A 27,262-nucleotide genomic window follows, 5' to 3' on the forward strand; every position below is an offset into this window, starting at 1 on the left:
AGGATTGCAATCTATGTCAAGAACAACAAAATCTACGGGCACATAATTCCTATTTGCAACAATCAGAACATCATTAATTCTTCCCATAGGTTTCTTAATAGTGGAATCCGCAAGGTGCAAGTTTAGAGAGCAATCATCAAAATCACGGAAACCTAACAAATCACACAAAGTCTTTGGAATCGTGGAAACACTAGCACCCAAGTCACATAAAGCATAGCATTCATGATCTTTAATTTTAATTTTAATAGTTGGTTCCCACTCATCATAGAGTTTTCTAGGGATAGAAACTTCCAATTCAAGTTTTTCTTCATAAGATTGCATCAAGGCATCAACGATATGTTTAGTAAACGCTTTATTTTGACTATAAGCGTGAGGAGAATTTAGCACGGATTGCAACAAGGAAATACAATCAATCAAAGAGCAATTTTCATAGTTAAATTCCTTGAAATCCATAATAGTGGGTTTAGCAACATCTAGGGTTTTAATTTCTTCAATCCCACTTTTATCAATTTTAGCATCAAGATCAAAAAATTCCGAATTCTTGGAACGCCTTCTAGGTAAAGGTGGATCATATTCAGTCCCATCATTATCAAGATTCATATTTCAAAACAAAGATTTAATAGGGGACACATCAATAACTTTTAGATCTCCATCTTTATTTTCATAGGAACTAGAAGAACACGCTCTTATAAAGGCATCTTTCTTAGCATGCATCCTAGCGGTTCTTTCTTTGCACTCATCAATGGAAATTCTCATGGCTTTGAGAGACTCATTGATATCATGCTTAGGTGGAATAGATCTAAGTTTCAAAGAATCAACATCAAGAGAAATCCTATCAACGTTCCTAGCCAACTCATCAATCTTAAGAAATTTTTCTTCAATCATAGCATTGAAACTCTTTTGCGAAGTAATAAATTCTTTAATATTCGATTCAAAATCAGAGGGCATCTTATTATAATTTCCATAAAAATTGTTGTAGGAATTACCATAATTATTAGAGGGATTACTAGGATAAGGCCTAGGATTGAAATTTCCTCTATATGCGTTGTTACCAAAATTGTTCCTACCAACAAAATTCACATCCATAGATTCATTATTATTCTCAATCAAAGTAGACAAGGGCAAATCATTAGGATCGGAAGAAACACTCTTACTAGCAAATAATTTCATAATTTCATTCATCTTTCCACTCAAAACATTAATTTCTTCTATCGCATGCACCTTTTTATTAGTAGATCTTTTAGTATGCCATTGAGAATAATTAACCATAATATTATCTAGGAGTTTAGTAGCTTCTCCTAAAGTGATTTCCATAAAAGTGCCTCCCGCAGCCGAATCTAAAAGATTACTAGAAGCAAAATTCAATCCGGCATAAAAAATTTGTATAATCATCCACAAATTTAAACCATGAGTAGGGCAATTACGTATCATTAGTTTCATTCTCTCCCAAGCTTGTGCAACATGTTCATGATCAAGTTGCTTAAAATTCAAAGTATCGTTTCTAAGAGAGATGATCTTAGTAGGAGGAAAATACTTAGAGATAAAAGCATCTTTGCACTTGTTCCATGAATCAATACTATTTTTAGGCAAAGACGAAAACCAAGCTTTAGCACGATCTCTAAGCGAAAAAGGAAATAGCTTCAATTTAACAATATCATTATCCACATCTTTCTTCTTTTGCATATCACACAAATCAACAAAGCTATTTAGATGGGTAGCGACATCTTCACTTGGAAGGCCGGAAAACGGATCTTTCATGACAAGATTCAGCCAAGCAATATTAATTTCACAAGATTCAGCATAGGTAAGAGGAGCAATCGGAGTGCTAATAAAATCATTATTGTTGGTATTGGTGAAGTCACACAATTTAGTGTTATCTTGAGCCATCGTGACAAGCAAGCAAACTAAAACACAAGCAAACAAAAAGCAAGCGGGCAAAAACAGGCAAATAGAGAAAGAGAGGGAGGATAGAGAGAGAGAGAGAATAAAACGGCAAGGGTGAAGTGGGGGAGAGGAAAACGAGAGGCAAATGGCAAATAATGTAATGTGGGAGATAAGGGTATGTGATGAGTACTTGGTATATTGACTTTTGCGTAGACCTCCCCGGCAACGGCGCCAGAAAACCTTCTTGCTACCTCTTGAGCACTGCGTTGGTTTTCCTCGAAGAGGAAGGGATGATGCAGCAAAGTAGCGTAAGTATTTCCCTCAATTTTTTAGAACCAAGGTATCAATCCAGTAGGAGGCTACGCGCGAGTCCCTCGCACCTGCACAAAACAAATAAATCCTCACAACCAACGCGATATGGGGTTGTCAATCCCTACACGGCCACTTACGAGAGTGAGATCTGATAGATATGATAAGATAATATTTTTGATATTTTTGTGATAAAGATGCGAAGTAAAATAAAAGCAAAGTAAAAAAAGCAAAGGAAATAACTAAGTATTGGGAGATTAATATGATGAATATAGACCCGGGGGCCATAGGTTTCACTAGTGGCTTCTCTCGAGAGCATAAGTATTCTACGGTGGGTGAACAAATTACTGTTGAGCAATTGACAGAATTGAGCATAGTTATCAGAATATCTAGGTATGATCATGTATATAGGCATCACGTTCGAGACAAGTAGACCGACTCCTGCCTGCATCTACTACTATTACTCCACTCATCGACCGCTATCCAGCATGCATCTAGAGTATTAAGTTAATGAAAACAGAGTAACGCCTTAAGAAAGATGACATGATGTAGAGGGATAGACTCATGCAATATGAAGAAAACCCCATCTTGTTATCCTCGATGGCAACAATAAAATACGTGCCTTGCTGCCCTTACTGTCACCGGGAAAGGACACCGCAAGATTGAACACAAAGCTAAGCACTTCTCCCATTGCAAGAAAGATTAATCTAGTAGGACAAACCAAACTGATAATTCGAAGAGACTTGCAAAGATAACCAATCATACATAAAAGAATTTAGAGAACATTCAAATATTGTTCATAGATAGACTTGATCATAAACCCACAATTCATCAGTCTCAACAAACACACCGCAAAAAGAAGACTACATCGAATAGATCTCCACAAGAGAGGGGGAGAACATTGTGTTGAGATCCAAAAAGAGAGAAGAAGCCATCTAGCTACTAACTATGGACCCGTAGGTCTGAGGTGAACTACTCACACTTCATCGGAGGTGTTATGGTGTTGATGTAGAAGCCCTCCGTGATCGATGCCCCCTCCGGCGGAGCTCCGGAACAGGCCCCAAGATGGGATCTCGTGGATACAGAAAGTTGCGGCGGCGGAATTAGGGTTTTGGCTCCGTATCTGATCATTTGGGAGTACGTAGGTATATATAGGAGGAAGGAGTACGTCGGTGGAGCAACAGGGGGGCCACGAGGGTGGAGGGCGTGCCCCCCTACCTCATGGCCTCCTCTTTTGTGTCTTGACGTAGGGTCCAAGTCTCCTGGGTCTTGTTCGTTGAGAAAATCACGTTCCCGAAGGTTTCATTCCATTTGGACTCCGCTTGATATTCCTTTTTTTCGAAACCCTAAAACAGGCAAAAAACAGGAATTCTGGGCTGGGCCTCCGGTTAATAGGTTAGTCCCAAAAATAATATAAAAGTGGATAATAAAGCCCAATAATGTCCAAAATAGTAGATAATATAGCATGGAGCAATCAAAAATTATAGATACGTTGGCGACGTATCAATTGCCGGCGATGAGGGTGAAGGGGAAGCCCGCACGCATGATTTTGAGAAGCCCGGTGTTCAGGTCCGCCTCCTGAAACAAGAGGGCGAGCATATTGCCAACTTTATTGATAACTGTAGCTCAACCAGTGCATATGGTACTTCTGATTGATCTTGTGGAGCATATATGAATCCATGCTAGAAATCAGTAAAGTTTGCTTTTAATTTTTCAACTATGCACTATGAACAATTTTTATGCTTGCACTATTGTTCGATTATGTATTCTTAAATACGAATTATTTGTATTTTTGTGCACTACTCATTGTTTGGCCATGATGATCGACATGCATGTATTTGATGTTTCAAAGTAGGTATGGTTGTAAATGGGGCCATTCGAGGGCAGGCCTGTCACTTTCTGTGGGTCCATCTGTGGATGTTTTGAAAGTAGGCGATGTGGTTGTAAATGAGGTCATTTGCTCTGGCTAATATTGCTGAGGACGAGGATGCCAAAGGGACCGAGCGCGCCGTGGTTGGCAGCACCACTGCCGCTGCTGCAGTTGGAGCTGACATCGGCCTCGCTGAGGGCGGAGATGGCAGAAGCGTTGAGGCAGAGTGACACCTCAATGTCGAGTTGATCAGCTTGGCGGAGGTGGGGGAGACGGAGTCAGTGTCTAGTGTGATGTTTCTGAAGTCCATGGAATTGCGACGAAGGGTTTCAATCTCTTCCACCGGCCATTGCAGGAGGTTCGTTCGGGTCTTCTTGTCAAGTGTCACGGTTCTTGGAATTATCTGCCGCAATCATACATCATTAACTAGTTAGTTCAATAGTTAAGCTAATTTTCAAAAAAAAAAGTTCAATAGTTAAGATAGGCAAGTCCATCGATCGTTTTTCGAATGGCCAGTGCCAAAGTCACTGAATAGGTAAGTCACCAATCCAATCCCTCATTAGGAATGCACATTAACATCAATAATTTAAAAACACATGACTCCAATGATTCTTATTTAAGTAATAATGGTGACACATGATGTATCATCTATCTGTCAAGCATGCATAATGCAGGAGTGGAACTATTGATGATAAATGCAAGGTAAAACAAAACAATCATATCTATGCTTACTAAACGTACCTGGAGGGATGCCCAGCCCTTGGTGACGTTACTCCTCTTGGAGTCGGTCTCACCGACATACCCCACAACACTTCCCGCTGCTTCGACGAATCATAGAATGTTGTGGACGCAAAAAGCTTTCCCCAGTTGTACCTCAGCCAATCACATCCGCCTCCGGTTCCAATGACGTCCACCTATTAGTCGTCTTGTTGTACCTCCCCAATGCATAGTTTTCATGCCTTTCATCATCCATACTAGCCGGGGATCAGCTCGTACTTGATGAAACCTTTTGTCTTGTACATGAAGGCGATGTCGGCATGGACTTGGTTGTCCTTGGACCCGATGACGGTGCGCCACGTCTTGTCGGAATTCTCAAACCAGGCGTTGGTGTGGTCGCGAAAGTCATACTCGTGGACGCCGGATGGCGGGAGAATTACAGGGTTTGTAGGGTGCTTGGTGCAGTTGCGGAGGAGAGGGCCATTGGGGTGGGCTAGACACTAGACCTGCGTGGAGTTGTTGGAGTTCCGTGTGTAAAGCAAGATGACCTTGCCATCGGGTAGCACGGTGGCGGAGCCTGTGAAGACGTCGTTGATGTCGTACCAGCGGTTGGGGACCATGGCGAAGGATAGGTGGTGCCAGTGGAACATGTCACGGGACACGGCATGGCCCCACACCACGCCATGTGGGTTATGCTGGTAGAAGAAGTGATACCATCCACGGTAGTACATCAGACCTGCATATTGATATCCAGAAAGCTTACTTCCTGTCAACTCGACATTAGCGACAGAGACGAATGATTCCCGCTTGGTCGGATTCGCTCCTTTCCCTCCCCGCACGCCCACATTCGCTTGGCGAGATTCAGGCCCAATACCGCTCCCGTCATTTTTATTTTCCGCGCTCGCTAAGCCAAAAAATGACAGAACTAGGATTCGCTCCCTTGACCTCATGAGTGGAAACGTAGTGTAGTAACCATCTACTAAGTAGTTGTTGTGGTTGATTAGTATTTAAGTTGATTTTGTACATTTGTAAAAGTTGATTCTACTCCCCTTCAACATGGATCGAGTCGCTGCCCTCGAATGATTTTTCTGAGAAAAACTAAGGCCTGCATCTCATACGTTCTACCATATTTTTCATAGATTTTAAATGAACAAAAATTGTTGCGGTGAGTGAGAATCAAATCTAAGTCCTCATGTCATAACTTTGACCCTTAAAAACTTGTTAAAACATTCTTCGCAACTTTCTGTTGTGAATAGCATGATAATTTATGCATCGCAAATCCAACAACTTACATGCAAAAAGGGTGTTAACTTTAAACGGATTTTTCTTCTGTTGAAAACATACCCCCGGTAACTACTGTGTTAATATCGTGATAATTTGCACATGCAGAGCTGATAACTTACTTAGCCGAAACATGGTAACTTTTGAGCCAGAGATTTTTTTTCTTGAAAAACACACCCGGTAACTCATGTATAAATAACTTGGTATAGACGTACAATAGACCTGATAACTTACATAGTCCAGACGTCATAATTTTCTTGTCTTGGATTTTTTTATTGAAACATACATCTGATAATTTACGTATAAACACCATGGTAATTGTGGAATGAGATTTTTTTTGTTCTAAACGTACCCTCGACAACTCTTGTGTAATTACATACAAACAACATGTTAACTTTCACCCAGAGATTTCTTTTGTTGAAACATCCCCGGCAAATTTTTGTGTTAATATCATAACAATTTATGCATTGTAGATCTGATAATGTACATCTAAACAAATTGATAACTTTTTATCCAGTCACCAAAAGTTTTTGAAACATACCCGGTAATTTATGTGTAAATAAGATGATAATTTATACACAATAGACCTGATAACTTACATATAAACACATTGATAACTTTTAACCATAGGCGAAAAAGGTTGCAGAAATATACCCAGAAAATTTAAGTGTAAATAGCATGGTAATTTATGCAACATACACCCACTAACTTACATACAACCTATTGATAACTTTTTACCCATGGGAAAAAATTGTTGAAACATGCCTCGGTAACTACTGTGTAAATATCAATGGTCGTTTATGCCCTGTGGACCTCATAACTTACATTCAACCACCATGGTAACTTTGACTTCGAGGAAAAAATGTTGAAACATAACTTCTCCCGTAATTTTTATGTAAATTTATGGTAATTTTGCAGACCACAGACCTAATAACTTAAGTTTAAACACCATGGTAACTTTCATCCAAGAAAAAAATTTGTCGAAACATACCCCAGTGTGAAGTTACCACTGCCCCATGCTAAAGTTATGACGCTTCTCATGATATAGTCATTAACTTTCTCATAATGTAGTTATCGGGGTTATTATAGTATAGTTATCATGTTACTCATGTCATAGTTATCACGCTGGTCATGCCAAAGTTACCAAGCAAAAAATATTATTATTGTTGATATGTCAGAAAAAAGAAAGGTTCAAATAACCTTGTTTATATACAATAGACAACAACTAAAGGTGGCTTTGTTGGTTATGGGGCTCAATTTCTAATGAATAGACCTTGGTTCAAGTCCCCTATCTAGCACACTTATTTTCTTTCCATATTGTGTAGCCAAAAACCGGAAAAACCACTAGCGATTTACTATTGGCGTATACGATTTTCAAGAGAAGCAAAATAATAATCGGTGGAATCGAGCTTGCGATGATAGCGATCACGATATTGCGCACACCCCCTAAATACATCGATGGCTGAGATACCCAATACTCCTTCATAATAATAAAGGGTGAGATAGACTTTTACACTCGACTGGGCCGGCCCACCGTGCGTAAGGCCTATTTCAAAGTGCAATAAAATTCCCGAGAAAAGGAATAAGTTAAGCACTAGTAGAAAACATGGCTTTTCTCACAGTGCAATATACACATTAGTCCCAGTTGCATTACGAACCGGGACTAACTTGAGCATTAGTCCTGGTTCGAGCGGCTAAAGGCATTAGTTCCGGTTCAAATGGGCCCCTTAGTCCTGGTTTGAGACACGAACCGGGACAAAAGGGCATCGCACCCTTTAGTCCCGGTTCGTGTCTCAAACCGGGACTAAAGGTCTAATCTTTAGCCTACGGCCTGTTTGCAAATTTTTAGAATCCTCAAATTCCAAAAGGAAAAAAAGATATGCTCAAATTTCAGTTTGTTTTAATTTTGGTTAAATCTGGTCAAACTACTTATTCAAGAAGTATTAGTGTTACTACATAATTATTCAATAATATTAGTGTTACTAAATAATTAATTCAATTTTTTGAATTTTGGTCAAATCTGGTCAAACTGTGGTCAAACTACTTACTCGAGAAATATTAGTGTTACTAAATAATTATTGTTTTTTAGAATAATAGTTTCAAACTCAAACAGTGAAACGTGTGACTTCATGTTCAAGCTAAACTCCTAAGGGTTAATAGGATTGTCATCTTACTATTGCCAGAAAAACAACAAGTGCAAACTTGGAAACGAGGGGGAATAGAACCCAGAAGTTAAGCGTCCTCAGGCTGGAGTAGTGAGAGGATGGGTGACCGGCCGGGAAGTTAGATGATTTAGAATGATGAGGGGTGATTAGAGTTAGAGGTTAAATTGAGCAGTGATGAGGGATGATTAGAGATTAAATTGTAAAATAATTCGGAAATTTGAAATTCAGAAAAAAATTAAAAAATCGTAAAATTTTCTTTAGTCCCGGTTGGTAGCTCCAGACAGCAGCCACGTGGAGGGCTTTTAGTCCCGGTTAAGAACCGGAACTAAAGGCCCTCTAGAACCGGGATAAATGGGCCTTTTTCTACTAGTGTAGATGAGGAATCGAACATGTATCCTCGTCCTCCTGGTGATACTAAAAAGGAGGAGATATATAAGAACACATGGACGCACGTCTACCCGATCAAGTCTCTCGGTCTTTTGCTATCACGCACACACAAACACACTGGACGGCAGGCAGGCACAACAATGTTAGTTCCCAGATCAAAACGTGAAGTAGCTAGCTTAGGAAAATAAGGACAAAGACGATGGTTTTGGTGCTGCCCAAATTCGCAGCTTTTCAATCTCGTTTCCTTTACTTTATATATATGGCTCAATGAACCGACCTCACGTCCAACACGGCCTTCTAACTTGCCCAACACGACGTGACCCAGACCACAAGTCAATCTGGTTTAGGACTCTACTTAACTCCAAGAGATTGGATGGAAAACGACTAAGGAATCACCTTATACTTCGGCTATCCTGTACAGACTCGGACGAACTCGATTTAGCCTAATATAGCATGTGCTGTAACTCACATTCACCCTCCTAAGCACAAATGAGACTACTTAACAGCCACGACTCCAATATTCTGGCGCATCTCCTGAAACTTCAGTCTTGCCAACGACTTTGTTAGTATATCTGCGAGTTGATATTTAGTGTTGACATAATCCACCTCCACCTTGCCTTCTTCTACACATTCTCTGATGTAATGGTACCTTATATCAATGTGCTTGTTGCGATCATGATGAATGGGGTTTTTGCACAATGATATTGTGGATTTGTTATCAACTCTAAGATTTACTTGTTCTGGCTGCTGGTTCGTCAAATCAGCAAGGAGTCTACTGAGCCACACTCCTTGACACGCCGCTGTCGCCGCTGCAATGTATTCGGCTTCACAAGATGAGAGGGCAACCACCTTTTGCTTCTGCGATAACCAAGTTGAAAGTGCAACTAGCCCTAGGTGGTTTTGGTAATTCATAACAACATATAGCTCATTGAGCTAATACTATTCCAAGATAATTATTTCAGGAAAGCTCAATGATTGGCATGGCATGGATGTGAAAGTGGAACCCTCAAAATGCTAAGGACAATGGATTGGCTCAAGCTCAAAAGCTCAAGACTCTTCATTTTATATTTTAGTGATCCAAGATCACATTGAGTCCATAGGAAAAGCCAATACTATTAAGGAGGGATGAGGTGTTGCTTAATGAGCCTCTTGCTTCATGTGCTTAGTGATATGCTCCAAAAACCATACTCATGTGTTGAGACCAAGACATTCCATTCCTACCATATGAATCTTGATCTCTAGCCTTCCCAAGTTGCTTTCCACTCAAAATCTTCTTTCCACCAAATCCAAATCCTATGAGAGAGAGTTGAGTGTTGGGGAGACTATCATTTGAAGCACAAGAGCAAGGAGTTCATTACCTACACACCATTTGTTACTTCTTGGAGAGTGGTGTCTCCTAGATTGGCTAGGTGTCACTTGGGAGCCTCCGACAAGATTGTGGAGTTGAACCAAGGAGTTTGTAAGGGCAAGGAGATCGCCTACTTCGTGAAGATCTACCGCTAGTGAGGCAAGTCCTTCGTGGGCGATGGCCATGGTGGGATAGACAAGGTTGCTTCTTCGTGGACCCTTTGTGGGTGGTTGCTTCTTCCTGGAACCTTCGTGGGTGGAGCCCTTCGTGGACTCGCGCAACCGTTGCCCTTGGGTGGAGCCCTGTGTGGACTCGCGCAACCGTTACCCTTCGTGGGTTGAAGTCTCCATCAACGTGGATGTAGGATAGCACCACCTATCCGAACCACGGGAAAAACATCCATGTCTCCAATAGCGTTTGAATTCTCCAAACCCTTCCCTTTATATTCTTGCAAGTTGCATGCTTTACTTTCCGCTGCCCATAAAACTCTTTGCATGCTTGCTTGAATTGTGTGATGATTGCTTGACTTGTCCGAAAATAGCTAAAATCTGCCAAGAACTAAAATTGGGAAAAGGTTAAGCTTTTATTTGGTCAAGTAGTCTAATCACCCCCCCTCTAGACATACTTTCGATCCTACAAGTGGTATCAGAGCTTTGGTCTCCATTTGCTTGATCTAGCTTTTGGTGGTCATAGCCTTGGTTTCACAACCTAGGAGAGTATGGCGTCTAGCGAGGGAAATTATCACCGTAGAGGTCCTTACTTTGATGGTACTAATTTTGCTATTTGGAAGCATAAAATGAAAATGCATATTCTTGGACATAACCCCGCTGTTTGGGCTATTGTGTGTGTTGGTTTGCAAGGTGAATTCTTTGATGGGAGATAACCAAACCGTGAAGCTACCGCGGATGAGTTGAAGATGTTGCAATACAATGCTCAAGCTTGTGATATCCTCTTCAACGGATTATGCCCCGAAGAATTCAACAAAATCAGCCGCCTTGAGAATGCAAAGGAAATTTGGGACACTTTGATTGATATGCACGAAGGTACCGACTCCGTCAAGGAATCCAAGTTGGATGTGCTTCAAAGCCAACTTGACAAGTTCAAGATGAAGGATGGTGAAGGTGTCGCTGAAATGTACTCTAGGCTTGCTCTCATCACAAATGAGATTGCCGGCTTAGGAAGTGAAGAGATGACCGATAGATTCATCATCAAGAAGATCCTAAGAGCCTTGGATGGAAAATATGATACCGTGTGCACATTGATCCAAATGATGCCCAATTACAAAGATCTCAAGCCAACGGAAGTGATTGGAAGAATTGTTGCTCATGAGATGTCACTTAAGGATAAAGAGGAACTTCACAACAAGTCAAGTGGTGCCTATAAAGCCTCATGTGAAGCCCCTACATCATCAAGTGAGAAACAAGACTTCAATGAAGAATTGAGCTTAATGGTGAAGAACTTCAACAAGTTCTACAGGAGTAGAAGCAAAGATAGAAGCTCCAAGTCAAGGTCCTACAATGACAAAAGATCTTCTAGTCGAGAGAGAAACTGTTACAATTGTGGAAGATCCGGACACTATTCCAACGAGTGTACGGCTCCCTACAAGAGAAGAGAATATTCTTCAAAAAGAAGAAGCAAAGGATCACCACCAAGAGAGAGAAGGAGTAGAGATGATCGTTATGAACGAAGATACTCACGGAGAAACAAGGATTCGGAAAGGAAGGAAAAATCATCAAGGAGCTACACAAGACGAAGACATCAAGCTCATGTTGGTGAATGGGTATCCGGCTCCGACTCCGACAGCCACTCCGAGAGAAGTTATCACTCCGACTCCGAAGATACTCAAGATGAAGGTGTTGCCGGTCTAGCACTTGTGTCAACCAACTCCTACAACATATTTGACTCACCAAATGAAGGAATTGGAAGATGCTTCATGGCCAAAGGTCCTAAGGTAACACACCCCGAGTATGTTGATTTCAATAGTGATGAAGATGACTTGTTAGGTGATGATTTGCTTGGTGACAACTCTAGTGATGAATACTATGATGAAAGACCAATTAATCATGCTAATCAAGATAAAACGAATGACAATGATAAGGAGAAGATTGAGGCTCTAACTAAAGAACTAAAAACTCTTAAGTTAGCTCATGACACTATCTTCGAAGATCATCGAGAACTTTTAAGAGCTCATGAGAAGCTATGCTTTGAAAAGCTCAATCTTGAGCAAGAGCATGAGTTCTTAAAGGCAATCAATGATGATCTCCACAAGAAAAGTTCTTCTTACATTGCCAAGCGTTTACTCTTATCCACTTACATGCCTCAAGTCAAATCTAACAAGAAAGATTCTTCCGCTAGTAGTAACAATGATCATGCTAAATCCAATATTGTTGCTTCTAGTAGTTCTCTTGATTCCACTAATGATTCTCTTAGCCAAGTTACACTTGATCAAGAAAATAGCTTATTGAAGGGAATTATAGAGAAAGGAGTGTACAAAAGCCTTGCCGGGAGTAAGCAATTCGAGGAAATTGTGCGCAAGCAAGGAATGCACTGGAAGAATCAAGGTATTGGTTTTGAACGAAAGTTCAATGCCAATGGAGTTGAATGGGAAGAAGATCAATACCCCAAGACAAAGTTTGTCCCTCAACAAGAGAAGTTTTTCAAGGGGACACAAGCTCAAGATGACCTTCCACCACAAGACTACGAGCAAAAAGGCAAGGACAAGCTTCAAGAGGAAATTGATGCATTTGAAGAAGCTCCTAAGACCTTAGTCAAGTGGATTCCCAAGACTACTTCAAGTTCCACTTCATCAAGTACGACTACAACTCCAAGGATTCCCATCAAGATGATGTGGATCCAAAAGAAGAAGAACTAGAGAGTTCTTGAGGGTGACTCCGCCAACATACTTCACTCTTATCATTTTGGCAAGAACAAATGCAATCAACTTCCACATCTTGCACTAGTTCAAGGAGTCACAAACCCTCTTGTTGGTAAGACAAGGGACAAGGTAACCTAAAAGTTTTCATGGACATCATCTTTTGTGTGCATCACTCTATGTCTATGGATATCCTTGTTTGTTCCTTGTGGGACTAACCCATGTAGGTATTGAAAGTGCAATTCACTCAAATGGATAGCTCCAAGAGATCTACATCAACATTGAGCATCCACATCTTCAATGTCTACATGAAGTCATCGTCGACAAAACCCAAGGTTAGTTCATCCCTCTTAGGGGGGATATCACATCTAGGGGGAGCTTTACTCTAAGACTGAGCTAAAGCAACTCTAAAGATGTGAACAAAACAATGCTTTATGTAAAAGTGGTAACCCCACTTGAGCTTAAACAATGAGTATGACCTACGATCAAGTGTTCTCACTTGACTCCTAAGTCAATATACTCATATATAGATGACCTAGTCATCGCAAATTGCTTGATAGATGCTAGAATTGGTTGTGCATGCTTTGCCACATATTTCATTTGCTATCTTATTGTGTGAGCATGCTGATTGCATATTTTACTCATTCGAGGACATCCACTTGTTGGTTTGATTGTTCGGCTTTATCTTCTTTTGCCAAGTGGATGGATAAGAATGCCTAAGAACCTCCTCTAGCTATCTATGCTTTTCTCGTCTCAAACTCTATTCATGCTGCATCACAAAATTTGATCAAGTCAGATTCGAACCACTCTGTGTGAGGAGCGCTCGGAGTCCCCGATTTGTCATATACTTAAACTTCCAAAACCTCTTTATGATTCTCGGTCTGACCGATACTCCACTTTCAGTCCTACCGAGATCATTAAGTTGATCTAAGTTTTCAATCTCGGTGCAACCGATTTGAACCTTTCGGTCTCACCGAGTTTCAGTAACTGCACGCAGTTATGAATCTCGGTGCCACCGAGTTGTTCAACTCGGTCACACCGACAGGGTCGGGCTATATATAGTCACGGGCAAAATTTGGAAATTTCTCCGAACCCCTTCGCCCGCGCGATAGCCTGCTCTTCCCCCGAGGTCTCCGGATCGTCTTCTCGCCGCCAGCAGCCTCCAGTCGCTGGTCTCCGTCGCCGTCAACAGGATTTCTGCCCCGCCGTTGCCGTCGTAGCAAGTCCCCGCCGAACTAGGGTAGGGACTTGATCTTTGTGCTATTCCTCAATCTGATTCCTAGCACATTGTGATCACATTGTTTCTGGCCACGTTTGATAAACTTCTATCCATTCAAAACGCTCATAGATTAGGTTTGGTTCGAAAATTCTATGTTTAGGTTTCCACCGAAACCATCTCGGACCCACCGAGTTGAAAAACTCGGTCCCACCGATTTGGCTTATGCCATTGCACAAGTAAAACTCGGTCTGACCGAGAATTACTATCGGTGTGACCGATTTTTGAACTCAGTGAAACCCTAGCAGTCTCGGTGCCACCGAACTGTGACTCGGTCTGACCGAGTTCACTAGTTTAGGTTCCAAAACTGCTTCGGTATCACCGAGTTTGAAAATCGGTAGATCCGAGATGATTTCAGTGGGAAACTAAAACTAAGTTTTTGGATCATTCTTTTTGCAAAAATCTTTGCATTTTGTGATGCTCATCCACTCTATCTCCTCTATAATCTATTCACAGGGTCAGCAGTCAGTTTGCAACATGTCAGACCAGAGTGACAGCCAAAACTTGTCAGAGCAGCAAGTGCAGTTGAGTGAGGGCACTAGCCCCTCAAGTTCCTCAGATGATGGCAGTAGGAGCACACCCAGCAACCTGCCTAAAGCTGCCACGAGACAAAGGAAGAAGAAAACCTCAGATTCTGAAGATGAGGACTATGTGGCAGAGGAAGAGGCCACCTCCAAGAGAGTTGAGCTAGCTCAAGGCTCAAAGCCAGGCCTGAAAATCAAGAGGCCAGCAGGCAGGCAACCCATGTCAAAGGCTAGAGCCTCAACTGAGAAGCCTGCTCCCATTGAGCCCGTTGCAGCTGAGGGCAAGAAGAGGAAAGAAAGAGTGAAGAAGATTGTAGCCAGAGTGCTTGGGAAAGCCTCCATCATGGTAGAAGAGGAGGAGGAAGAAGAGGCAGCTGCACCAGCGCCCAAGGCAGCCAAACTTATGGGAGATGCCATAAGGTCAGGGGGAGCTGCATCCAAGCCCAAGGAAGAACCTAAGGCTGCATCTAAGCCTAAGAGTGCACCAAAGAGAAACACAAGAAGCATCCCAGCCACTGAGAAGAACAAGGCCCCAGTGCCTGAGACTGTTGCAGAGGAAGAGGAAGAGAGTGTCCTTCGGAAGCTCAAGCCCAAGATCCCAGACCACAACGATGCTCATCCTATGGCTGAGGATATGAAGCTCAGGAGAGACTCAGGGCTCAGGAAGTGGAGAGAAGCAGATCCATATGCTTCTAGGAGAAGGACTGCAGTGGACTACAGATTTCATACCAAGGAGCAGCAAGATTTCTATGAGACAGTGCTACTTGACAAGAAGCCAATCGTATGTGACATGAGATGGGTCGACTGGACCTATATCAAGGATAATGAAGAGTACTACCCAGGAGTTCAGGACAGCTTCAAGGCGTGTGGAGTAGAGGATTTTGTTGGGCAGAAGCTCACAAAGTGGAACGAGGAACTCATCATGCAGTTCTACTCCACAGCTCACTTTTATCCAGATGGGAGGATTACATGGATGTCTGAGGGTATGAGGTACCACTCTACTGTTGAGGAATGGGCGAAGCTGATCAATGCCCCAGAGGAGCAAGCAGATGACTTGGACATTTATGCCAAGAAAAAGATGGACCACAACTCCATGTCCAACATGTACAAGGAGATTCCGAATGAAGCACTTGACACGTTCAAGTTTGGCTCAGTGCATTATCTGCTCTCAGGATTGCCTACGATCAACTGGATCCTTAGGCACACCCTTCTGCCCAAGTCTGGAGATCACAAGATGATCAGAGGTCACGCGATCAATTTGCTTCATGTTTTTGACGTGCCTCAAAAATTCAAAGTTATGAGCCTCATAGTGGAAATGATCAAAAGGACTGCAGCAGATCAGAAGAGGAGCTGTGGATATGCCCCTCAGATTCAGGAGCTCATCAACTCCAAGATGGGCATGGACGTATATTTGTTGGATAAGGAACACCTGCCCATCCGTCCAGATTTCGAGAACAATGAAGTTGTGATGACAGAGAATGAACCATCATCTGCCCATGCACAAGCTTAGAAGGAGAAGGCGAAGAAGGAGAAAGCTGCCAGGATGCCTACTCAAGCGGAGGCATCTGATTACTTCCTGAAAACCAAACAAGAGCAGCTCAGTTACTTGATTGCGTCCACCCTGCGGATTGAGCAGAGTATAGCCACCCTGACTCAGAACCAGGCGAGCTTAGAGAGGATCATGGAATAAAGATTCTATGACTTGGACATCAAGGTGACAGAGATACAGACTGCCGTGGAACAGCTCCAGGACGACATGAATGAGAGGAGAGGCAGGACCACGACTCATGCTTTTGCGAGGGTGCCACGAGGTCCGAGGTCGTCTGCACTGCCAGTTGCTGACAGCAGAGCTACAACGTCTGCACCAGCCACAGCCTCCGTTCCACCAGCTCCAGCATCCACTTCAACCTCGACTCCGACCACGTCTACCGAAGGCTTCGTCCTTGGAGTGATCCGGACTCCACCACCACCTGAAGATCAAGCCTGAGCGTCGATCTAGTGCTATGCATTTTCTAGGAACTTTTTGGTAACTTGTTGCCAAAGGGGGAGAAGATGTATAGATCATAGGCTGAGAGAGAGAGAGTGTTGCTTTTCTCTCTTGCTTTATTTGGTGGTTTTTCGAACCTTGTTTGCTTGTGTGTGAGATACTACATCCTTATGCTTGTGAGACATCGATGATCATGTGTTTGATCATAAGCTACACTTAATGTTTGCTTAATGCTTGCTTAAATATTATCATTCTATCTATCGTTTGTGATCATTCACTATTCTTGGTGATGAGTGCATGCATTTCAATCTTATCATTTTGAGCGCTCCACCAAGATGTATGTGACATGGAAGAGTAACCCATGACTCTAACTCTTTGTGCATTTGCAGTCCAAAGCAAATTTTAAATATGCACAAATTTAGGGGGAGCTCTTACTTATCACATACTTCTCAAAGCGACGATATATTTCATGCTTATTATCTTTTGTCGAAGCTTTGATCTATATGTTGTCATCAATTACCAAAAAGGGGGAGATTGAAAGTGCAACTATCCCTAGGTGGTTTTGGTAATTCATAACAACATATAGCTCATTGAGCTAATACTATTCCAAGATAATTATTTCAGGAAAGCTCAATGATTGGCATGGCATGGATGTGAAAGTGGAACCCTCAAAATGCTAAGGACAATGGATTGGCTCAAGCTCAAAAGCTCAAGACTCTTCATTTTATATTTTAGTGATCCAAGATCACATTGAATCCATAGGAAAAGCCAATACTATTAAGGAGGGATGAGGTGTTGCTTAATGAGCCTCTTGCTTCATGTGCTTAGTGATATGCTCCAAAAACCCTCAACTACTTTCCCATATCCACATATGACCTAAACTCTAAGGCAAACTCGGTCCTACCGATTCTTCCTATCCGGCGCCACCGAGTTTCACTTGTCATTAGCCACTGCCAAACCCTAGCAATTCGGTTCTACCGATAAGGATCTCGGTCTCACCGAGATGGGGTTGCAAACTCTCTATTTCCCTTTCGTAACTTTTCGGTCCCACCGAAAGAGAGAATCGGTCCCACCGAGATTGCAATGTAAACTCAGTGTTTCCCCTTTGTAACTTTTCGGTCTCACCGAGTTCCACTCGGTCTCACTGAAAGAGCAAATCGGTCCCACCGAGTTTGCCAGACCAACTCTCTGGTTAGTAAATTACCAAATTCGGTCTCACCGAGTTTGTGTAATCGGTCTCACCGAGATTACGTTATGCCCAAACCCTAACCGAATCGGTCCTACTGAGTTGCATGTTAGTCCCACCGAAATTCCTAACGGTCACTAGGTTTACTATTTCGGTCCGACCGAGTTTATTAATTCGGTCCCACCGAGATTTGAAAACTGTGTAACGGTTGGATTTTGTGTGGAGGCTATATATACCCCTCCACCTCTTTCTCATTCAGTGAGAGAGCCATCAGAACACACACATCAGTCCAACTCATATGTTCTGAGAGAGAACCACCTACTCATGTGTTGAGACCAAGACATTCCATTCCTACCATATGAATCTTGATCTCTAGCCTTCCCAAGTTGCTTTCCACTCAAAATCTTCTTTCCACCAAATCCAAATCCTATGAGAGAGAGTTGAGTGTTGGGGAGACTATCATTTGAAGCACAAGAGCAAGGAGTTCATTACCTACACACCATTTGTTACTTCTTGGAGAGTGGTGTCTCCTAGATTGGCTAGGTGTCACTTGGGAGCCTCTGACAAGATTGTGGAGTTGAACCAAGGAGTTTGTAAGGGCAAGGAGATCGCCTACTTCGTGAAGATCTACCGCTAGTGAGGCAAGTCCTTCGTGGGCGATGGCCATGGTGGGATAGACAAGGTTGCTTCTTCGTGGACCCTTTGTGGGTGGTTGCTTCTTCCTGGAACCTTCGTGGGTGGAGCCCTTCGTGGACTCGCGTAACCGTTGCCCTTGGGTGGAGCCCTGTGTGGACTCGCGCAACCGTTACCCTTCGTGGGTTGAAGTCTCCATCAACGTGGATGTAGGATAGCAGCACCTATCCGAACCACGGGAAAAACATCCGTGTCTCCAATAGCGTTTGAATTCTCCAAACCCTTCCCTTTATATTCTTGCAAGTTGCATGCTTTACTTTCCGCTGCCCATAAACTCTTTGCATGCTTGCTTGAATTGTGTGATGATTGCTTGACTTGTCCGAAAATAGCTAAAATCTGCCAAGAACTAAAATTGGGAAAAGGTTAAGCTTTTATTTGGTCAAGTAGTCTAATCACCCCCCCTCTAGACATACTTTCGATCCTACACAAGTGATCAGATTTTCTCCCAGAAAGTATGCAACGCCCGATGTACTCTTTCGGTCATCTACATCCCCTGCCAAGTCACTATCGCTATAGCCCACTAGAAGTGATTTGTCTTCCTTCTTCCTTGTGTACTTGCAGCCATACTTCAGAGTCCCTTTCACATATCTCAAAATCTGTTTCACAACAGTCAAATGCTCATTGGTAGGGTTCTCCATGTACCTGCTTACTATGCCAAATCTGGCCTAGTGTTCACAAGATATCGTAAACTTCCGACAAAACTTCGGTACTCGGTTGAATCAACAGTCGGCGCCTTGCTCCTCTTGCTCAACTTCAGCCTCGCCTCCATAGGCGTTTGCGAAGGATTACAATCCTGCATGCCACAATTCTGCAAGATCTTCAAGGCATATGCCTCCTGGCACAACGTGATCCCGTCTTTACTTTGACGCACCTCGATCTCGATGTAATAGCTTAACAAGCCCAGATAACTCATTTTAAATAATTCCTTCATTTGCTTCTTGAACCTTCCAATTTCCCTTTCATCAGCTCCTATGATCAAGAGATCATCTACATACACGCCAATAAGGAGACAGTCTGAACTGGTGCCTCTCTTGTACATAGCGTGCTCAAGCGGACACTTCACAAAACCGAGTGAAATCAAGGTGCTATCAAGTTTGGTATTCCATGCCCTAGGTGCCTGCCGCAAGCCATACAAAGCTTTATGCAATTTGAATACTTTATGCTCTTCTCCCTTCTTGATAAAACCAGTGGGCTGCTTCACGTACACTTCTTCCTCTAGTTCTCCATTCAGAAACGCAGACTTCACATCCATATGGTGTAAAAACCAAGCTTCTTGGGCTGCTAGAGCAATCAACAACCGTACTGATTCCATTCGTGCAACTGGAGCAAATACTTCTTCAAAATCTACACCCTGCTGCTGGACATATCCTTTGGCTGCCAAACGAGCCTTATGCTTCACCACAGCACCCTCTGAGTCCTTTTTAACTTTGAAGACCCACTTGAGACCTATTGCTTTGTGCCCATCAGGGAGATTAACAAGACTCCATGTGTCATTATCCTGGATTGAACCAAGCTCGTCATCCATAGCTTTACGCCATGATTCTTCTTCGTTCGCCTCCTCGAACGTGGCTGGTTCTTCTGTGATGAGTAGACACTCCCTTCTGACCTTTTTCATCCTCACTGGATTGATCTTCCGAAGAGCCTCCTTAGGGTAGAGATCTAGGACTCACCGGAGTTTCACCGGCGTTGTTGCTCTTCCCGGAGTCCACTCAGGGGACCCAGCCACCGTGCTTTGTCCCACTGAACTTGGAGAGTCTTCATCTACTGTTGTGGACATTTTTGGCTGCTGCGTGTCGACCGTGGCACTAGGTGTTGCACCACCAGTAGTTGATCATGTGTCGCCGTCTTCAGTCCACCATGGATCGTCCACCCATGGTGAGGAGCAGCTCAGCGACCCATAACTTGGCACTTTTGTTTGTGCTGATGGAGTAGCCGGCGCACCGTCACCTAGGTTGTCGTCATCGTCGACATCATGGCCATCTCCGTGCCCGTCGTCGTCATGGTCATGGCCTGCATGGTTGATGTGATTATATGTCACAACGAAAATATCATCACCTTGCGTGGGGCGATCTGCTACTACTGCGCCGTCCCAATTCCATGCCTTTTCTTCATCAAATACTATGTCATGTGACACTTGCACTTTCTTCGTCACGGGATTGTAGACTCGATATGCTTTGGACCCGGCCTCATAACCGAGTAGGATAGTTGGGGAGCTCCTGTCCGCCAACTTGCCAACATGCCCTCCCACGGTCTTCACATGTGCTATGCATCTGAACATGCGGAGGTGATCGACTGTGGGTTTTCTGCCGCACCATGCTTCATACGGCGTTCTTCCGACAACACTCTTCGTCGGAGCTCTATTGAGTAAATACACTGCGGTAGTCACGGCTTCTCCCCAGAATTTTCCTGGCAATTTCTTGCTTTTTAGCATACTTCTTGCCATTGCAACTATGGTATGATTTCTGCGCTCCACAACGCCGTTTTGCTGCGGAGTATAGGGTGCTGTCAAGTACCGCTTGATGTCATGTTTCTCACAGTATGCCTTGAACTCATTAGAGTTAAATTCCCCACCACGATCTGTACGTAACGCTTTCAGCTTCTCTTCTGACTACACTTCAGCGGCAGTCTTGATTTTCCTGAAAGCTTCCAAAGCCTCATCTTTGGTCTTCAGTAGTACTAGCCACATGTACCGACTGAAATCATCAACAATCAGCAAGAAATACTTCTTCCCTGCAGGAGTTGCTGGTGTGATTGGTCCACACAAGTCACCATGAATAAGCTCCAGTACCTTCTAAGCTCTAAACTTTGCCTCCCTCGGGAAAGCGGCTCGCCGCTTTTGGCAAGCAGCCATTGCACAGCTGATCAACATGATCTATACATGGCAGCCCTCGTACCATATTCTTCTGGCCGAGCTGTCGTAGGGCATGAAAATTAAGATGCCCATAGCGTGAGTGCCACCTCCAAGCTTCTTCATCAAAGTTTGCCAACAGACACACCGGATCACACGCATCATCAATTTTCTCTTGTGATCATACCCCCATAGGTATCCATCCTCGAGCACAATTTTACACCCACGCTCCTCAAGCTGTCCTAGACTTATAATGTTTGTCTTTAGACGGGGGATGTAATACACATCTGTAAGCACCTTGTGCTCACCACTCTTTGACTAGAAGATGACAGTCCCTTTACCTTTGATTGGGACCGTCGTGCCATCGCCAAACCTGACTGTTCCGTTGACTGTTGCACTCAACTCAGAGAACTGTGCACTGTCCCCTGTCATATGGTTGCTAGTGCCTGTGTCCAAGTACCAAACATTGCCGGCCCTCTTCTCTTCTTCCTCATGGAGATATACTTTTTTCTCCACAAGTGTGACGGTCTCGACTTCCTCTGGCTGCGTGTCATCCTTCGTGTACTCGCATATCTCACATAACAGGAGGTTCGCCGGATTGTCATCCTTGTCGCCTTTCTTGGCAACATATGCCCGCTCCTTTACGGGTTTCCGGCACTCCGACTTGAAGTGCCCCATCAGGCCACAATTGTGGCACTTTATCTTGCGCTTGTCGAATTTCCTTTTCTTTGGAGCACCGTCGGCACCGGTGCCCTTCTTGTTCTGATCTCGTGGTGCCCAGTCCTGCTTCGAGCCGCTGCCGGATGCCTCGCTGCCTCCCTTCTTTTCCCTTAAGCTTAGTGCTTGCCACTGTGCCAGGGTGAGCATTACTTGCTCATCATGCTTCGCATCTCCTTGGCTGTAACGCATATGTTTGTCGTGCGCCTTGTAGCGCCCGACTAGGTCATCGATACTAAGCGTCGCCAAATCGATGCACTGCTCAATTGCAGTCATGATCTGCATATACCGAGGAGGCGCAGCGCGCAAGAATCTCTAGACAACAGATGTTTCAGTCAGATTTTCACCAAGCGCACGAATTCCGTTGACAAGTGTGACCACCCGTGACGCGAACGCATCTACGGTTTCATCATCAGCCATCACCAGTGTCTCGTAATTCCTTAACATAGTTTGCAGGTTGGCCTGCTTCACACGAGCATGCCCCTCGTACAGAACCTTCAGGGCGTCCCATGCTTCTTTGGCTCTTTCCTTTGAGATCAGATGCTGCAAGACATCCATTGGCATCACAGAGTAAATTGCCGATGCTGCCTGTCTATCCTTGCGATGTTCTGCTCCATCTTTCTTGAAAGCATCACCGCCGGGATCGACGGCGTCCCATAGCTCATTGGCTCGGAGGGCGCACTCCATCAAGACCCGCCAGACCTTGAAATTCTCACGATCGAATCGTGGGTACTGCGACCCGGGCACTGCAAGTAATTTAGCGGCGCCAGACGCTGCTGCTGGGCTCTTCATCTTGTCCCCCATCGCTGATGCAGGCTGCTTCTGGACGAGTTCCTCCTGTCCTGGGCGTGTTCTTTCCGTGCTGGATGAGTTCCTCCCGTCCTGGATGAGTACCTTCCGCCCCGGACTGCACGATCCTCGTCGATGAGTTCATTCCGCCGAGAAGATACGTACACGCTGGCTGCTTCCAGGCCGAAGCTCTGATTACCAATTGTTAGTTCCCAGATCAAAACATGAAGTAGCTAGCTTAGGAAAATAAGGATAGAGACGATGGTTTTGGTGCTGCCCAAATTCGCAGCTTTTCAATCTCGTTTCCTTTACTTTATATATATGGCTCAATGAACCGATCTCACGTCCAACACGGCCTTCTAACTTGCCCAACACGACATGATCCAGACCACAAGTCAATCTGGTTTAGGACTCTACTTAACTCCTAGAGATTGGATGGAAAATGATTAAGGAATCACTTTATACTTCGGCTATCCTGTACAGACTCGGACGAACTCGATTTAGCCTAATATAGCATGTGCTGTAACTCACAAACAATGGTCAAATGGATATCTATCTAACACCAAACTAAGCGTACATGCATTGCCCCTTGCGTCCGCACGCTAGGTATCTGCTCGAGTCTTTGCTTAATACACATCGTGCCAAAGCATACACGCACACAAGTTTAATTCTCAACTTGAACGCACCCACACTATTGGATATCTATCCCAACTAAGCATGTTTGTTTCATCAATTTTCAAACAAATTTTGAAAAGTGAAATTTTTTTGGAAATATGAGCTAACTTTGAAAAATGGGAACAAATTTGTGAAAAAAATTCAAACCAGGAACTTCTCTTCAAATTTGTCAAGTTTTTTTAATTCACATACACGTCTTTTTTCAGAAGATGTGAACTTTTTCTCAAATTCATAAACTTTTTCTCAAATCAAAGAATTAGTTTTTCCAAAATTGATGATTTTTTAATCAAGGAATCTTTTTCTAATTTTGTGATTTTCTTCAAAATCGATGACCTTCTTTCATTAAACCAAAATAACCGAAAATAGCTTCATTGTGTGGAAAATAACCGCATATATGATTTGAACCATTCATCACCCATCCTTTTGTTGCCCTCCATCAACCAACCTGCAACTCGCGTAATGATGTGGTACTAAACTACACATTGCACTAGAGGCTGGCGCACGCGGGACACGCTTGGCGCCTAGGCTTGGGTCGCCTGGCGCACAGGGAACGACCTGGGCACCTGGAGGCTACGTCTACAGCAAGACATTGGGTACGACTGGAATCAATGAAGCAGTTTGTGTGCTTGTTTATTTTTGAAAGTTCAGCTTGCGTGCTTACTTGCTAATTTAGCGAGCATTGTACCGCTAAAAAAGGCTAGCACTGTGGCACTACCCCTCCCTAGACCTACTCATTTTACACTTTTTTCCTCTTCTGAAGACCTTTAAGAACACTCTAGTTTTAAAATTATTATTTTCACAAATTTAAGAAATTTGCATTTTTTTAAAAGTTGATATTTTTTAAAATGATGTGGTTCGTAATTTGTGTTCAACCTCAATTGTTGGGAATTTGTTTACAAATTTTAAAAAAGAGTTCAAGTTTATAAAATTTTCATACAATTTAAAATTCCAAAATTGTTGAAAAATTTCAAGAAATGGTTAGGATATAAGAAAACATTCATGTTGATTAATAATGACTGAAATTTAAATAACCGAAGCATTTAAATTAGGAAAAACTATATGCTCGCGGATGCACCTGTCTGGCCTAGTCTAGCACACTCCTTCTAACTGGTGGTTTTTTGGACTATGCTAAATAACTCCAGCTTCTTGCAGCAGCCTGGCACAGACATATGAGGCACCCATGCCAGGTTTGAACGACTTTTGACACCGTTTGCACGTTACGACACATCCGGCCATTTATCGGTCCTTCTTCACAGAGAAAACTTCAGAAAACGCAAAACTTGTCAAAAATCCGAACAACTTGGCATGATGCCTTGAATTGGTCATGAAAGCTGGTGGAAAAAAATTGAGGCCATTTGATGTATTTCAACTTACTTTCAAACGGGCGCTTCTCTCGCCCTAGCTGGAAACCATCCGTTACACATGGTCCATTTTTGGACATCCTTCAAATGAACCCAACTTCTGCGAGCAGGTGGGCATCCCATGATAGGAATCCATGCCTGGTTCGAACAACTTTCGAAACCATATGCAAGTTGCAGCATGTCCAACCATTTTATCGGCCTTTTTCTATGAAGAAAACTTTAGAAAATACAAAACTTGTTGAAAACCCAATGAATTTTCTATGGTACCTTTAATTGGTATTACAAGGACAGGAAAAAGAATTGGGGTCATTTAAGAGATGTCGAGAATTGAGGTGCTCCCAACAGACCCTTCCCGCCCACTCGAACACTCGCCGTTGAACATAATTTTTTTTGGAAATCTCAGGATTGACCACAAATTTTGCAGCTAGGTGGGCATGCCCATGTTAGGTATCCATGCGAGGTTTGAAATTTTTTCAAAACTGTATGCAAGTTGCAACACATCCGACCATTTATCGGCCTTTTTTGACTGAGAAAACTCCAGAAAATACAAAGTGAAGCGAGCGATCGACATGATACGAGTCAGCACACTTTGAACGAGCAATCGATTTTGGGAACATTTTAGAAGGTTCCATGAGCTTTTTTCCGGTTTTCTTCATGTTTTTAATTTTAGTTCCTTTTCTTTTCCCTTCTTTTTTTCCTTGTTATTTCCGTCTCCTTTTTGTTTTCCATAATTTCAAAATTTTCAAAATATTTTTGAAATGTTTCTTTTTTGGTTCCTTTTTGTTTTCCATAAATTCAAAATTTTCAAAAAAAATTATGAATTTCCTTTTTATTTCCTCATATATTCAAAATTTGTTCATGTTTTTCAAATGTATTCATGTTTCAAAATAAGTACAGAACACCAAATTCCATTGAAAGTTCAAAGTTCCAATTTGTTCATTTTCCAAAGATAGTCATGTTAAAAATATTTCATCGTATTGAAGAAACTATTCACCGTACATTGGGAAAATGTTCACTTTGTATAAAAAGTTTTCATCCTGTATAGAAATTTAATTCAGCGTGCATTTCAAAATATATTAGCATATATTTAAAAAATTACTCCCTCCGTCCCATAATATAAGAATGTTTTTGACACTAGTATAGTGATAAAAACATTTTTATATTATGGGACAGAGGGAGTAGTTTGTATTTGAATAAAATTCACCATATACTAAGAAAATGTTCAGTCTGTATATTAAATTCACTTTAAAAACCACATTTAAGAAAAGAATATTCGAAATTTGTTTATAACATAGAAACATTGTTCGCATTTTCAAGAAATTTTGTTCACATTGTTTTGCAAAAAATATTGAAAAGTATTAAAAAAAGGGATCTGCCGCTTTAATTAGTACTTTAAACATTAGCGCTGCCTTTAAGCTGTCCTAAGTCACTAGGTCGTCTAGTTAGCATCGGTTGCATGCATGACGAGCTTGTGAGTTCAACTCCCGTCTCAACTGCTTTTATATTTTTCGGGAAATTCCGGCATTCATTCAGCTCTTTCGAATTGAGCCGGCCCGTTTGCTCGCCACCTTTAGCGAAAACTAGACTATTACGTGCATGTATTAATACATATATGACAGACTACCATATAATTTATGAAAGGTCTATATTGCTCTTTATACGCTTTGTGAGCGGATGTACTGAAGCGGGGCTCAAATATTAATCGATTGAACATTGAGGTATTGGTCACCGTCCATACATGTAGTTCTTGGCCGGCTCCAAATGGAACCCTGTCCGCTGCCACTGCAGCATTGTGTTGCTCCACAGGAAGTCGTCGCCATCAATGATGCCGCCGTCCTTTGCTTGCGGGCGCCCGCCACCCTGCCGCCAATGATGTCTTCTCCGTCGCTGCCAGGAGCCTCGGTGTGACAGCAGCCTGCCTATATCGCCGGTCGGGTCCACCCTGGCTCCTCCGAGAACATGGGCGATGAGGAGCACGACCATGCCCAAGGCAGAGAGCACGGCGGCACACGCACGCCGCCTCTGGTCCGCTGTTCCGCTGGGGTGGCACATGACTCCATGACGGCGGAGAATTCAAACAGAGAATGTGGCGCTTGGATCTTGCTTCGGCGGGATGGCACGAAAGGTCTATATATATAGTGCTCCACAATATGTTGAGCTGGGAGATCATCTAAACAAAAAATAAGAATACATTTAAACAGTACAGCGCAATTTGTTAGCCCAGGGATTATCCTAATAATAAAAATTAGCACTTAGGTTAAAAAACTACTACTCCACAATGTTGGTAATCGAGAGGTTATGAATACTCCAATTAAATAGCACTCCGATGATACCAAATATCCAAAGAAAAATTATTTGACAAACATATTGGAC

At 42.8% G+C, this 27,262-nt stretch overlaps 1 pseudogene; it reads right to left on the reverse strand.

The window, feature by feature from the left end:
- Positions 1–4,146: 4,146 nt before the first annotated feature.
- LOC125518032 (sucrose:sucrose 1-fructosyltransferase-like) lies at positions 4,147–26,941 on the reverse strand (annotated as a pseudogene).
- Between the last annotated feature and the right edge of the window lie 321 nt (positions 26,942–27,262).

Source organism: Triticum urartu, chromosome 7A (genome assembly GCF_056163025.1).
Source record: "Triticum urartu cultivar PI428250 chromosome 7A, HENAU_Tu73, whole genome shotgun sequence".
NCBI lineage: Eukaryota > Viridiplantae > Streptophyta > Magnoliopsida > Poales > Poaceae > Triticum > Triticum urartu.